Here is a 16,545-nt window from a genome sequence, read left to right as displayed (position 1 = left end):
GTCTCGCTTGTTCCTCCCCCCTCTCTCTGTCTCGCCCGTGCCATTCAGGTTTTTGATTCCCTCTTTCCTCCCTCCTTTGCGTTGTCGGGGGATATGTGTTTGAAACTTGAGTCAGGTCAGCACCGGGCTGCTGGCTGTGGAAAATTTGAGTGAAAAATTATCACACCGCACAATACAACAGCAATTAATTACTCGGTAATACTGTTGACGCACAACACTTGCTTGAAAATTGGTAACATCGACGAAACTGACACGCAATCGAGAAGAAGTGTCGTTAACGACACCATTAAATAATGCTAATGACAATTAAGGAGCTTAAACTCCCATTACAGATCACTCCGGGCCGTTAACGGCTCTGCAATCCATCAAAAAGAGATAATTAGGCTAATTTGCCTGCTGACGAGGAAAATCCTATTGTCTCGATTCTGTCTGTTGTTGAATTTGTCTTCAATCAATGTCTATGCCGAAAGTATTTCCTCTTCTATGACTGCTTACAAGCCATGATGATATCTCCTTGCCTAAACCGATGAGGAATAGTCTCCTCGGTGCCTTGGTTGCAAAGCCTTTTGCTTGAGCCTTGCCAAGGTCGATAAAGATAGAGCTCGCCTTTGCTTGGGTTGGAGGTTAAGAGAGAGAGCTCGCCCTTGGCGGTTTGGATTGAGAGAGAGAGCTCCCTTTTGGCTTGGATTCTATTGAAGGTCAAGAGAGAAACTTGCTTAGCTTCCCCTCTTTCTTAGCTTCGATGGAGTTCAAGGAGAAGCTCCTGCCTCTTGTTGCTTTGATGGAGATTGAGAAGAAGCTCTTGCCTCTTCTTGCTATGATGGAGATCTCGAGAAGCTCTTGCCTCTTCTTGCTTCGATGGAGATCCCTCCTTGCTTAGCTTAACCCTCTTCCTCCCTCTTCTTGCTCGTTTCCTTCCCTAATCTCTCCTTCTTCGTTACCACTCCTTTTGCATGAAGTCCCTATTTATAACGTGCACCCTCCCTTAGCAATAGCGCCGGGCGCTAATGACGTGGCGCAGGAACCACGGTGATGACGTGGCAGGCCCGCGGTTCGTCGACCCGCATGAAATGTCCTGGAACTAGCGCCGAATGGCTTCGTGCATGTCTGCTTGCCAAAACTCGTTTCATGGCCAGCGGCGTCCGAGCCTTCCAGCCCCCAGCGTGAGCTTATTCCCTTCCTCCTACGCGGCTGCAGCTGCTCGCCTTCACGCCATTTTCCTTTTGTTTTTCACACTTGCTCACTTTAGGGCAGTGGGCGGCCCCTTGCTCATTGGGCGGGTGGCCTCCAACCATACCCACTTGGGTTTAATGTCGGTGGCCTTTGGCCCTTGTTGGCACCATATTTTGCATACATGCGGACCTAGGTATTGCCAAGCATTGGGCAGCCTCTGCTTGGGTAGCCATCGGACAGACATTGGCTCACCTTCCTTGGGCGGCCTAACCATTGCATTTAGGGCACCACATTTAGCATACATGCCGATCGAGGTACTGCCAAGCACAACAACTTTCTCCAATAGCCCTCGATTAACAATATCATCGTGAATTTTGACGCCCTTAAAAAGTTCTTGAATAGTGCCACAAGCGTGCTAGCTAGATGCAAGTATAAGTGATTGCATTTGAACAATGACCCTCAATTTGTATCTGCTTAAGCCATAGCCGTGTCGAGCATTTCCTACTATCAGCAACCTCCGATAAATAATATTCTTGTCAGGCACAACATATCAACCAAAGTGTTGTTGCAGGACATTCCAAAAACTCGGCCAAAGTTTAAAAAAATCCCAGATGGCACACCGGCTGAGCGGATCAAACTGGTACGGAGCCGGCCCCCGGCGAATTTTTAAAGGCTAATATCTTGGCAACCGGAACTTCGATTACTGATCTGAAAAGACTGACGCACTGCGCAAAGTGAGCACTTCAGGCCCGTGCATTCATTTCAATTCTCTCAACTCAGCTGCAGTTGCCCAATCCGGTACAGATCTGCAATCGACTTAAACTTCAAAGTGCCATAACTTCTTCACCGTGACTCCAATCGACGAGCCGTAAAGACAAGCCGATAGAGCACTTCAAGCACTACAGTTCTAGATCATAAACTCACATATGTGCCAAGAGTTATGATAAGTGAGGAACTAGCTCTTTCTCGTATGAAATGTTTCTTCTTCCTCTTCCCTACCCTCATTCCCTGCTAGCTCTCTCCACCTTCGAAGGTGTTTGAGGTCTTGGGACTGAGGCTTGGTATAGTTAAAGCTTTCTTCAAGTTTAGGTTATGCTATGATGGTGATGCATGAAGCTTTCCATCTTCATTGCTTCACCTAGGTCACAAGGAACACAAAGAATGTATTGTAACAAGTCTCTCTTTATGGGAGAAATCATAATGCAAATGCATATTGGAGGGGGGACCGGCTCCACATAAATCCGGTCCTCAACTGTTGTCATGTTCTCTAAATTCTCTCTCTTGCAAAAGTATTGTCTATGCCAAGTTAACTAATTGCTCTGATTATGTTGCTATCTTCAATTATGTCAACCCGCTATGCTCACAAAATCATTTCTTGAAAGTACTCTCATTAAATTCCGCTACTCTCAAATTGAATAGGCAAATTCCATTACATTGGTATCAGAGCATTTGGTTTCTCTTTTCTTGCTTAAGAAGAGAGGTCCTTAAGTAGCCTATAAATGGTTGATGTTGTTAATTATAATAGAGTAAGTGGAACTGGGATCTAATATCGGTTTTGTTAAGCCCACTATGTGGGGGATGGTGCACACCTCGGGAGCTTTGGACTTAATAATGGAGTCATTTTAGACTTGCCTACGGCCTTACCATTATTGAGCCATAAGAAGTCCGAAAGGAGCTAGCCCTTGGCAACTCTGCTATGTTAGACCTACTCCTCTACTCTCTATAATTAACCACTTTGAGCCGTGGGTGTAGATACTTAAGAGCCGATTTCCAAAGGCTAAGAGGAGTGGCAACTAAGGTTTTGTATTGCGAAAGCATACACTAAGTATAAACATAAATTTTGTTAAAATGGCTGACAATAATCAAGAGAGTAGAATGAACATTGATAGCTTTGATTTTGCACATGAAGGTGCTAATGATGGTGCTCCCATGTTTGTGAATTATCTCGTCACTAGGTTGCAACAAGCTATGGGCAACCCTACTTTGCAAGCCGAAGTTACTCAACAACTTCGTGCTTATGGAATTTCCCTTCCTCTCCCAGAGGAGAGAGAGCTTAGGAGGCCTCTTGAAGAGACCCCCAAAAGAAGACTCTCTCCCATTCGAGAGGAGGAATCCAAAGAGAAAGAAAGCTTTAACTATACCAAGCCTTAGTCCCAAGACCTCAAACACCTTCGAAGGTGGAGAGAGCTAGCAGGGAATGAGGGTAGGGAAGAGGAAGAAGAAACATTTCATACGAGAAAAAGCTAGTTCCTCACTTATCATAACTCTTGTGCTAGCATACATAATAGCCTAGTAATGAAGAAGAAATAGATGGCAAGCTCAAGCATTGAAGCATGGCTCTTGGATGGATTTGCACTCCATAGCCAAGAGTGTTGGTGTAGGCTCTCAACCTCTACTTGCTTGGAGAAAGAGAGGGAGCTCTTGCACTTTGCATAGTACACAATGAGAGTGTTTGTGAGTGTGTGTGGGTGAGTATATCCCCTAAGCACCCCCCTAGCTTGCTTGGGTCGACCCCCCCTTGTAGCTCATGCTTGAAGCTCATTGGACCCCTCTAGGCCTAGCCAATCACAAGCAGGAGCCATTACAAGCAACATGGATAGCCTTGGGACAAGTGTCCCCCTTTCCCCTTTGAGAGAGAGGACTTGATAAATGAAAAATCAATTAATTAAATATCCTTTATTATCATTGGACCCCTTGGGTGGCCAACCAATAGGTTTCAGGCACACCATGAGGGCCCAACATGAGGAGGAACTTGACAAGTGTCCTTGCTGCCTCTTCAAGCTGGGGCTTCCCTTGTGTGTGTGTGTGTGTGTGTGTGTGTTCTCTGTCATCCCCCCCCCCCCCCCCCCCCCCCCCCTTGTAGGCTCGTCCCCCTCCTTGTAGGGATCTTTTTGACTTTGGATGAGCAAGCCCCTTAGTCATCAAGCATGACTAAGCACTTGAAGTAGGGGGTGTTCCCACAAGCATCTCAGGCAAGCTTCTCAAGGCACCTCAAGCACCTTAATCATGCACCAAGTCAAGCACCTCAAGCATGGAGCCAGTCAAGCACCTCAAGCATCTTAATCAAGCACCTCAAGCATGACAAGCACCTCAAGCACGACAAGCACCTCGAGTTTGGGCCGGGTTCCCACCTCAAGCTCAGCCCTAGCTTACCTAAGGTCAGAGGACTTTTACACACATTATTCGAGGTCTTCAATGAAGCTAACCCTAATGTCTTATGCTCCATTGGTTAGCCTTGCTCTTGATAGACCATCTCCCATTTGGGCCCCTTTACTATTGGCCCCGTGTTGAGATAGATCTATAAGCACATATCTATATCTTAACACTTGTTCCCGTTTATTCTCCCACATTAAGTGATCAATTTAATATGAGAAAATCATTTGGGTTGGTTAGATATTAGATTTTATGACATGTGCTCACTTCAGGTATACTCATTTTTGGCATCATTGAGGCATCTGTTGGCCCTTCTAAGCCGCATCTGGCATAGATGAATCATTAAGCTTGGCCTGTTATCAAGCCCTGATCACTGCTCACTTAATTTGTAGGCTTCAAAGAAGCTTATCTTGCATTTCTCTGCTCTTTTCTCATCATGGAAGTGGAGCTGCACGACAGCGTTTCTCTGCTAGTCGAAGCAACAAGCAACAACATCACAACAACAACAAGCAAATTCAGGAGGAGTACTTTTTGCTGGGCTGGTCATCAACTTCAGTAAAAATCCCCTGCAGCAGCAACAGGTATGTGGCATCATGTAGCTTGAAGCATTCTATCTCGAATTTTGGTTGAATTTGAATGTGGCTGGTTTTCCTAGGTAGCATTTCCAGTTAGCATTGATCCATGTTTTAACATGCTTCATATAGATGTAGAAGCGTTGTATGCTTGTCTCTGAAAGTGTGGCAAGATAACCAAAGGGGGCTTGGCCTAGTGGTTAAAGTGAATGGGTGGGTGCGTAAGGACCCAGGTTCAACCCCTGGCGATATGGTTTACCCTCTGTTGGGGAAGGTATTGCCAAAAAAAAAAAAGAATGTGTGGCAAGATAATCATGGATTGTAACTATTAATGATGCATGTGTGAGTTTAGAATTTATTTCTGGAATGTATATGCATTGTGCACATCTAATTGATCACCCTTGTGAATACTTTATAAAAATGCATCATGCAGCTTGAAGCATGAATGCAGATTTTATCAACTATGTGTGCATGCTTATACGAATGCATCATGCAGGTTCAAGCATGAATGCATTTAACTATTGATGTTGTATCTATGTGGCATTTGTGATTTTGTCAGGATGAAGAACCAGGCTACAAAAGGCCCTTCAGACTCTGACAAGGGTACACCTAGGAAGGGAAAGAGCTCTACGCAAGAGTCACCTATCAAAACAGGTTAGATGCATCATGCATGCATTTCTAAAATTGGTTTTATGTCTTGTAAAATTTCTGAATTTTTTGCACATGCATGCTACAAAAAGAACTTCCGAGTCCCCCAAGGGTACACCTAAGAAGCAAAATGTTCAGCACATTAGATGCAGGTATTTCCCCCATGGATTCAATTAAAGTGTTGCTTTATTAGGAAAAAGTGGTGTGCACATCACTAGTAAATATCAAGTGGGTGAACCCTACTTTTTATGGGTACAGCATCACTGATAGGCTGTGTTGAAGTGGTGCACCTGCAACACCCTTTAAAGTTGGGCACAAACCATGGTTGCATCACTACATAGTTATGCTGATTGGTGAACCATCTCTTAAAAGTGATACTGGACCACTTTAAAGTGTTGGGCAGCACTAAAAAGAGGTAAGACTCTAGTAAAAACTGGCGATACAATGGGTGCATCACTTTCCAGTGGAAAACCCTAACTATTTTTAAGCGAAGCATCACTTTTAAGCAAAGCATCATGATGGTGCACTACTTTTCAGTGGTTCTACACACTTTTAAGGTACCGAATAACGTTCTAGTTAAGAAGCACCACTTTCTAGTGGTGAGGACCACTATAAAGTGATGTTGACCACTTTATAGTGGTCCTCACCACTAGAAAGTGGTGCTTCTTAACTAGAACGTTATTCGGTACCTTAAAAGTGTGTAGAACCACTGAAAAGTGGTGCTTCTTAACCTGAACGTTATTTGGTATAAAGTGGTAAACACCAATAAAGTGGTGTTCACCACTTTTTGTGGTTCAAATCACATTTAAGTGGTGTTTATAGTGGTGAAGACCACTATAAAGTGGTCAACATCACTATAAAGTGGTGAACACAACTATAAAGTGGTGCTTCTTAACTAGAACGTTATTCAGTACCTTAAAAGTGTGTAGAATCATTGAAAAGTGGTGCTTCTTAACGTGAACGTTATTTGGTATAAAGTGGTAAACACCAATAAAGTGGTGGTCACCACTTTTTGTGGTTCAAATCACATTTAAGTGGTGGTGCATGATGGTCAACCACTTTCAGTGCTGTAGAACCACTTTTTCGTGATGCTTTACAAAAGTGCAATAATCTTTAGTTCTGCATCTTTGCTAAAAGTGGTGGTTAAGTGCTTTTAAGTGATGAAGCTTTACAAGGAGATACCACATTCTATTGGTGTAGCACCAATTTTTAGGAGTGTAGCACCAGTTTTAAGTTGTGTACAACAATTCACATCGGTGTAGCACAACTGAACAGTGGTTCAACCCACTTTTATGTGTTGGAGCACCACTTTAAAGTGGTGAAGAAACACCAAAAGGTGATGTATCATCAGCAAATAGTGGTGTAGCAGGAATTTTTATGTGTTGGAGCACCACTTTAAAGTGGTGAAGAAACACCAAAAGGTGATGTATCACCAGGAAATAGTGGTGTAGCAGGACTTTTTATGTGTTGGAGCACCACTTTAAAGTGGTGAAGAAACACCAAAAGGTGATGTATCACCAACAAATAGTGGTGTAGCAGGACTTTTTAGTGTTACCTAACGAGTTTTAAGTGGTTGAGAACCATTTAGTGGTACACCACCACTTAAAAATTTTGCAGTACCACTGAGAATGGTGCAAAAATCATTTCAACCACTTCTTATTGTTGATAAAACAAGTTTAATTATGGCTCATTACATACTAACGTGCATTAATATATGTTTTTACAGGGAGGTGGATAGTGCCACGAGTGACCTTACCCACTCAAACAAAATTTTGCTTCACCAAGGAAGATTTTCATACCGAATATGGGCTATGCTTGGTTGGCCCGGATCCGAAGATCCTATGTGATGATGATTTCTCAGATGAGGAGTGGCTTAGGGTATGTCTTTACAAGCGCCACCAAAAGGAGAAGATGCATTTAAAGGGGCTGAGGCCTGAAATGTATGAAGAATGTCTCCTGCTATACCACAAAGTATATCATGGAGCTCCCCCAAACAACGAGGTAGGCGTGCATTTTGCACATGGATTTACGTGGCAGAAGTGCAAGGGCACTAAAGATTCAGAAGGTTTAGTTGCATGGGCTGTGTATGCTAAAGGTGTTATCAAAATGTTACGCCAACAGAAAACTTTAAATAGGAAATTGGAGAAATGGAGGTCCACAAACGGTCCATGCCTTGGAAGCGAGTGGAAATTTAATGCAAAAAATATGCCTAATTACACTGACAGTACTGGAAGACATACTCAGGTGGACATCAGTTTTCAGGGCAGGCTAAGGAGGAATTTCTAAAGAAGCGGGCCTTTGGCTCAATGGGAACATTTGGAATGTCAAATGTTTCCTTGACTACATTTTTTGCGTCAACCGGCTAATGTAGCAGCTATTTCTAACATGAAGGCTAATGCTGCTGAAAAGTTAAAAGAGAAGAAGCAATGTCTCGAAGCAATAAAAATTGCTTTAGATCAATCAAAGACAAAGAGAGATGAGCAGGTTGGTTTGATGCGAGGCGCCGCCAAGATCATAGAGAGACTGAACAAGGATATGGAGGAACTCAAGTTGCATAAGTCTGGGCTTGCACCAAACGAGGAAGCAATGGAAAAGCTTGAGACGTTGATTCAAATCAAACAGGAGGCTCTCAAAGACATGGGACTTGATATTGAAGTGCACAATCTCGATAACCTAAGTGAAGAGGCAACATAGTTACATGTATGTAAGCTTGATTGATTCACCTAGTAGTAGTTGATATTACTTAAAAGTGGTTAAACTCTATTAAAAATGGTTAGAGACCATTTTATATGGTAAAATACCACTTAAATGTGTTTATATAACACTCTTAAGTGGTACCACATAAAGTGATGAAGACTCTTGAAAGTAATGCACAAACACTTATACTGTTTTATAAAGTACGCAGTGCTATTTTTTTACAGGGTCAACATGACACTTTGTTATGGGAAGTAGAAGTGGCGACAGGGCATCTTCAATTTATGGAAACGATTATTAATTTGTTCAAGTCAAGAATGCCTATCCTTCCTGTCAGGCCGCCTGTTCATTTGGGATCGGACAATAGCTGTGTGCAGGTGATTGTGTTGCTTGTGGGATGTCTATCATGGAGACTGTTGTTACCAGTGTCAACATCCGTATCACCCACTTTGTTTTGTAACTGCTTGTAAGTCTGCCGGAAAGTGTCTATTTCATGGATGTCAGGAACCTTTAAAAGATACTTTGAAGATGCTGGCACCTGGAGAGGCAAACATGGATGAGCATGTTGGTACAGGTAATCGATGTTTTTATACCTTATGATATGAAGCTGATTGTAGATTCATTTCTTGACCATTTTGTTTCTTTTCTCCATGTAATTGCAGAGAAAGATCCAATGGAAGGCATCTTTGGATCTCCTGTTGATGGAATTGGTAATATTCTGTGGAACATTCTTCTCTTTGAATGTTCACATAACTTAATATTGAGTATTATTACATTGTCTTTTATGTAGCACACTCCCAAACTAGGTCATCATGCAAGCCCAATATTGATAGCATGTGTCGTGGGTGCGGGGATAAGAATGCATCCCAAAAACAAGCAGGTGAAGACACTCCGGACCAACAAAAGGCAGAAAAAAGAGCACATGTAGTGGGAGCTCAAGGTGACGCATCCAAGGAGTCAGCTGAGGTGCCTCTAAAGCCAGAACCTGCAATGAACAAGGACGTAGAGGACGATGAAAAATCATTTGAGAAGCCAATTGAAAAGGATATAACAGTGAACTTGTCTGATGAGGACTCGGATCTTCTTATTTCAGATGTTTGTGCACAGATTTTGGGGAAAAAGAGGAGCAACACTGCAGAGCGCGCCACACCAAAGAAGAAAGCTAAGGTTTTATCCGAGCCTCCAGAGCCTACTCCAGGAGGTAAAAATCCAAGGAGCCTTCATCTGCTCGGAAAAAGACTAACCTCCAAGCACCCAACCTCAAACCTCCCAAACCAAAGTACCGCAAGAAACTTCTGTAGCCCCTATTAACCTTTTGTGCTTTGTAGCCTCTTTGTAATTTTGTCTTTGTACCCACATTTTGATGATAATGAAACGACGTCTTTATTTTTCGTTCACTAGTTGTTTATTGCTCATTGATTGTCTATTTATTGTACTCATATTTTTCATTGACTGTCTATTTATTGTACTTGTATTGTTCTTTTCGACATCATCATGAGCATCTTCAAGTAGAGCTTATTTTTTCTCCAGTATCTCCTGCCAAGTGGACGGTTGCCATAGAAGTTCAGGAAATTAATGAAATGGAAATCAATAGCCTGGAAGGTATACTTTTCAAGTGTATTTTGAAAAGGTTAATATGTCAGTCTGATTGAGGTTTTTAAGGCATGGTACTTGTCTATGGCAGAACTTAGCTGGATTGGAGATGTTCAAGAACCAGATGAGAAGGTTGAAGACATAGCAGCTAAGCAGGATGCAGAGCAGGATGCAGATGTAACACCAGATAAAGTAGAGGAAGACCAGGAACCAGCAATTTGCCCCGAAATTGAGAAGATTTCGCCAAACTGCCCTGGATGGGGATATTTTGTTTCGAATTTTTGCAAGATCAAAAAGCTCATCATCCTTGATCTTGATGGACTATTCGTGAAACAAGATGTAACCAAACGTGATCCAAAGACTAGACAACTTAAACACCCTCCACGTCCAGCTTCCAACAGAGTTAAACTAAAAAGATTGGACGAGAAGTTGTGGATCTACTATCGTAGAGATGTTGAGCAATTTTTTTGGGATTTGAGGCAAATAGCAGATGCAATGATTTGGAGCACTTGTACTGCTGCTAACATTGAGCTAATCCTCAGTACATGTTGGCCAGACATATGGGAACATAGGACTTATTACTTTAGGGATGTCTTCTCAAACTGGCAATGTGAGAAGTGGTTGTATTTTGAAGAGATTGTTGGAGCTCCAAGAGACCTTGCAGGTGAACCTGTGTCTTTCAAGCCCCTTTACCATGTCTGGAACAAGTTTCTAGAATATGACTCCTCTCGGACATTGCTGGTAGATGACTCCAGATATAAAAATTTGTGCAATGTCTGGGACAACTGTATATGTCCACCCACCTTTGATCCTCTTGATGAAGACCAAGACCGTGATTACCTCATGCGCACACTGTTGCCATGGTTGTGCAGATGGGCACTAACCCCCAATACCCTAGAGTATACAAAGGCAAACCCCATCAGCAATCCCAAAGATGAACTTTTGAGTCTAGTCTTTGAGAACTTTGTTATAAATGGAGATGAATGAGATTGTACATCTGTAATTTAAGAAACGTTATATATTGTACATTCTTGGTGGATATGTAGACGTTTCTGGATAATTGTTGTAATATACTTTTTGTAATATACAGAATTTATGGCACTTTACATGTCTCTACACTTCTGAATGTCTTAGAACCACTTTTTAGTGGTGCTAAACCCCTAAAACGTGGTTAAAGTTTTATTGTGTTATTGCAACAGTTTTTCTGGAACTGCAACACCATTTAATGGTGATGTTCGAGGGGAGTGGTGAAGCATTCTTAACCACTTTTTAGTGGTGCTAAACCACTTTTTAGTGATGCTAAACCACGTTTTAGTGATGCTAAACCACTTTTTAGTGGTGCTAAACCACTTTAGCACCACTAAAAAGTGGTAAATTTTTATTGAGTTTTTCTGGAACTGCATCACTTTTTAGTGGTGATGTTTGGGGGGGGAGGGGGGAAGGGTGAAGCATTCTCAAAAACCAACATGTCAATTCCATCGTACGTTTACACCAATTCCATCTTGTTCAATCTTTCACTAGATGATATAAAATCAGATTTGATTTACAATTCAAAGGGCATGCTATTGTATATTGCCTCATGGTTTTCATTGGAAAGTCTGAACACTTCTCCTATGCCATCGAGCACTACAGGCTCCATAGGGAACTTTATTGCCCTTATCAATTGGGAATATATGAAAACTACTGGCTTGTTATCCCACAGCTCATACAAGTTTGCTTGTAGGGATTAATACCAATGTCCCGTGACCATATAAGTATGCTTCTCTATCTTGTTGCCCCATGCATCAATTTTCTCATTAGTTGTTAGGACCTTAGCTACTACACACTTCAAAATGTAGAAGTCAACAGCCTCCTCATTAGTCTCTTCAAAAGTGACAACAAAATTTTCTCCAGGTGTGAGAGCATCGCTTAAGGAGTCATAATGACCTGCATAAGTGGCACCATGGAACTCCTCATCGTCTAAGTCTCCGTATGACTGGGAATCATTAGCAAGTGGCTCCAAAGTGTGATATTTCCACGTCTCCACATGTGATCTGTTCATACACTTTCTCCAATGGCCAAGTCTGCAAGGAAAACAAAAGCATGACAACCGTTTTGATCGCAATGCACAAGTGTTGTTCTCAGAATACGCATAAACACAGTGTATTGCTCTTGAGCCCTTCAATGGTTTGCAGTCCCATTGATGGGATCGTTGAACATAGCCTAGCTTGACTTCCCAAAACACCCTACTAACCTCCCTCTTTTGCTTGTCATACATAGCAGTTGCTCCAGTATTGAGATGCATTCTCAAAAAAGAGACAACTTCAAGTGCACGTCAACCGCACGCTATTTTGCTTCAATTTCTCATGAGTTAGAAGCCCTTTTAATGACAGCCCCAGCCCCATCATGTTCCCCCTTTCCATGTCCTAAGCAAAAAAAATTCCAATTCATTCCCATGCCAGTAAGGCTCCAATATCTAGCAACAAAGTAAAATGGTCGCTTTGCTTTAAATTGTGAAGCTACGCCATCTGACCAAACCCAATGTTTTTTAAAGCTTAGCCCTTGATCTCTCAACCATTGAGCATGTAAAAGAAAATCATGCTGCACAAATAAGGTGTCATGTTGTTTATCATCTGAGACAAAAAAGTGCATGGTCTTCTTTATTGCACCTGATGCAATGCGGAAGTAAGTAATCAGGACAAAGATAGTGACCTGCTTAGTGTACCAATGCATTGATTGGATCTCATTTTGCTCCTTGAAGGAGTAGTTCGCTACAAAGTCAACGACGGAGACAACCACATAATATGGAAACAAAGAAATGCAGTCCTTGAACTGTTGTGCTTGCCACCTAAATATAAAATTGTGAGTGACATACTTCTTCAAGTGGTCTTGGTACACTCGCAAAAGTTCTCTAGGAAGCATTTTCTTGTGGACAATGTCTTTCACCGTGCTCTTTCTAGCTTCATTGTTTAATCCAGTAGCACCCACTATATTTTCAAAAAACTTCACAGATACTTGGTTACTCTGCTCAACTTCTTCTCTTGGACAGATCTGAATATTACCTACACTGCATGCATTGCATGTTCTCATTAAGCATTGGTAGCTATGGAAACTATGTTCTGCAAGTATAGGACAGAGTATAGACTCCAACAGTGAAGTGGTACTCATACTTGCATTTTTGTATGCAATACATCCATGGTTGACAACTTCATCATGATGAAGGCATATAGGGTAGCTGCACATGCAGCAAGAACCATGAAAATCAAAACTTCGAGTCCACATGTGATTTAGTGCCTCTTTAAGGAAAATCATTTCTACATGCACAATACAACATCAGGTGTAGCGATCCCTCAATTTTTGGACAAAGAACGGTTTCATAGACTCGAAACAACGTTGCCAAATATGAATATCTGCATACTTTGTCTTGAATCTTAAATAAAGCTCCACCTGCAATATACATGTATACAAATGTTAAAAATAAACTTAGCATTCAAAACTAGTTGAATTGTTTCAAAACATTAAAAAGTGATTCTATATCACTAAAAACTGGTGTGCACCACTAAAAACTAGTAATGATACATTCAATAGTAATGTTTTACCTGTGAAAATAATGCACCACAAATACAAATTAGTGTAGAAACTAGTAACCATGCAATATACATGTATACAAATGTTAAAAATAAACTTAGCATTCAAAACTAGTTGAATTGTTTCAAAACATTAAAAAGTGATTCTATATCACTAAAAACTGGTGTGCACCACTAAAAACTAGTAATGATACATTCAATAGTAATGTTTTACCTGTGAAAATAATGCACCACAAATACAAATTAGTGTAGAAACTAGTAACCATACAAAAAGGTAGAATATTAAGAGGTTGTGTGAGGACAACTTAATAGTGGTGAGAAACCGCATTTAGCGTAACTAAAAAGTGGTTTGGCACGACTTAAAAGTGAATTCAAACCACTTGACGATGATGAACCACCAATAAAAAATGGTGTGCACTACTTGAATATAGTGGGCAACGATTAAAAAGTGGTGAGTAAGGACATGAAAGTTCTAGGGAAGTTCAGAACTAGCACTTAAAAAGTAGCTAGGAGGGACAAAATACTAGGCAACAAACCAGCATTAGCACTAGATAGTAGTCCAACACAACTTGAAAGTGGAGGAGCTCTTGTGAAAAGTGTTTGATGACCACTTTAGACTGGTGAGCGACTAGTTCAAAGTGGCCAGTCACCAATTAAAATCTAGCACTTAAAAAGTAGCTAGGAGGGACAAAATACTAGGCGACAGACCAGCATCTGAGAACTAGATAGTGGTCCAACACAACTTGGAAGTGGAGGAGCCCTTGTGAAAAGTTCTTGATGACCACTTGAGAGTGGTGAGAAACTAGCTCAAAGTGGGCAGTCACCACTTGAACGCGAATTCTGGTCACTTGAATGCGGTTTCTGGCCACTTGAAAGCGGGAACTTGCCACTTGATTGCAGTGACAAGGTTTTAGCTACCACTTGAACGTGGTGTCTTGCCACTTGGGAGTGGTTCCTCATCACTTGCATGGAGTGATGACTGACGTAGTGACTTAGCACATGAAAGTGGTGTCTCACCACTTGAAATTAGTGAGAAACTACTTCAAAGTGGGAAGTCACCACTTGAACGCTGATTTTGATCACTTGAATGCGGTGTCTGGCCACTTGAAAGTGGGAGCTTGCCGCTTGATTGCAGTGACAAGGTTTAAGCTATCACTTGAAAGTTGGTATCTCACCACTTGATGACCACTTGAGAATGGTGAGCAACTAGTTCAAAATGGGCAGTCACCACTTGAACGCAGATTCAAGTCATTGGAATGCGGTGTTTGGCCACTTGAAAGTGGTGTCTCACCACTTGGAAGTGGTGTCTCACCACTTGCATGGAGTGATGACTAACGTAGTACTTTGCACATGAAAGTGGTGTCTCACCACTTGATGACCACTTGCGAGTGGTGAGAAACTAGTTCAAAGTGGGCAGTCACCACTTTAACGCGTTTTCTTGTCACTTGAATGTGGTGTCTGGCCACTTGAAAGCGGGAACTTTCCGCTTGATTGTAGTGACAAGGTTTTAGTTACTACTTGAAAGTGGTGCCTCACCACTTGCATGGAGTGATGGACTGACGTAGTGACTTAGCACATGAAAGTGGCTTCTCACCACTTGAATGCGGTCAGACACCACGTGAAAGTGGTTTTTATATGTGTAAGTGTTGTGTGCACAGCTTCATTGTGGTGTGACAGCACTTGTAAGTGTTTACTAACAAAATGTGTTCAAACTCCACTAATATGGTTTTGGTTACCATCATAAGGTGGTGGGCACCATTCGTGCAGCAGCAGTAAAAAGTCTATGGAACTACTATAACTGTTGCACCATGACTAAAAGCTGTGACATCACTTGGAAAAAGTGAGCTGCACCACCAAAAATGTTTGCACGTGTAACACCCCTACAAGTTTGTAAAACACGTCTATTAGCATTGGGTAAACAAGACTTTTTAGTGGGTGAACACCACTTTGTAGGGTTTACGGTGAAGCGTTGGTGCATTTCTAGTAAAAACTATTTGTTAAACATTAAAACATGTTGCAAAACATTAAAAACTGGTTCAAACACACTAAAAAATGGAAACACAAGTAAAAGTGCTTCAAAAACATTTAGAACTATTGATCAAATTTTAGAAGTGGTTCAGATACAATTAGAGACCAGTATACTAATGTTTCACCACTTTATAATGTTGAAGCACCACTAGGAAGTGGTGCAAAACACCAAAACAAGCTGTAGCACTAATAAAAAGAAGTATAGAAACATAATTTTGTGGCAGTAATGAGTTGTAGAACCAATAAAGTGGTATAGAAACATAATGTTGTAGCAGGAATATAAGTTATAGCACCGATAAAAAGTGCTTAAAAAATATATCAGTTATCTCAGGCTCCTCAAGAAGGTGGATTGGATGCTTTACATATGAACATCTAGCTAGTCTCTTATTGCAAACATCTTTCTTGTTGGGGGACACCCTCGTCTCATCCATCCAAAATTGAAAGACTATGTCTTTAACAGTTTGAGTGATGTGAGTTCTCCGTGCATCATCTCTATGACACGCAGATGCAGGGAACGAACCATCGGATTCACTTGACACTATTAAGTGATGTTTGGCTGAATATAAGTTTCTTTTGTGGATCCCCATAAGCTTGGCAGCTTGCGGTATGCTCATGTCAGTGTTTTGCTCCTTGCTTCCACCATTCACCAACATCATCATTGCTTATTTCTTCACAAAAAACTCGTCTGAAGATCTTGGGACCTTCACATGATTCAAAGTGTTGCGGATGTTGCTCAGCATAATTGCTTCCAACTCTTTGGATTTACTCTGCATAGTAAGGAAGCAAGGATGTTGAAGAAGTTCATCAAAGATTTCCTTCCTACCACTTGCATCCATTCCCACGATTAATGTATCAAAGTGTTGTACCATAGATTGACATATCCTTCGTTTCTTTCTTTCATCCATCTCCCCCGTATTGCTTTCCGTCACAAAGTTGACCATTGCCTTACGTTGCTTTCGTTTCTGAGCAGCCCAATATTCCCTCATTAATTTTCTGTGCTGAAGTTGAGGTTCTCTACTCAATGACGATGAGCTGATAGACAGTTCTTCATTGTGCTCCATTGTTGCAGTACTTTCAAAGGATTTCTCTACAAGAAATACAATACAAATCATAACTAC

The 16,545-nt window shown here is 41.5% G+C and overlaps 1 pseudogene; it reads right to left on the bottom strand.

Annotated features, from left to right (window-relative positions):
* Nucleotides 1-966: 966 nt before the first annotated feature.
* Nucleotides 967-16,200, bottom strand: LOC147422545 (uncharacterized; annotated as a pseudogene).
* Between the last annotated feature and the right edge of the window lie 345 nt (nt 16,201-16,545).

The sequence above is a fragment of the Adiantum capillus-veneris genome, chromosome 27, assembly GCF_014529385.1.
Source record: "Adiantum capillus-veneris isolate H3 chromosome 27, ASM1452938v2, whole genome shotgun sequence".
NCBI classification, from domain to species: Eukaryota; Viridiplantae; Streptophyta; class Polypodiopsida; order Polypodiales; family Pteridaceae; genus Adiantum; species Adiantum capillus-veneris.
This window is presented reverse-complemented; position numbering and strand designations above follow the sequence as displayed.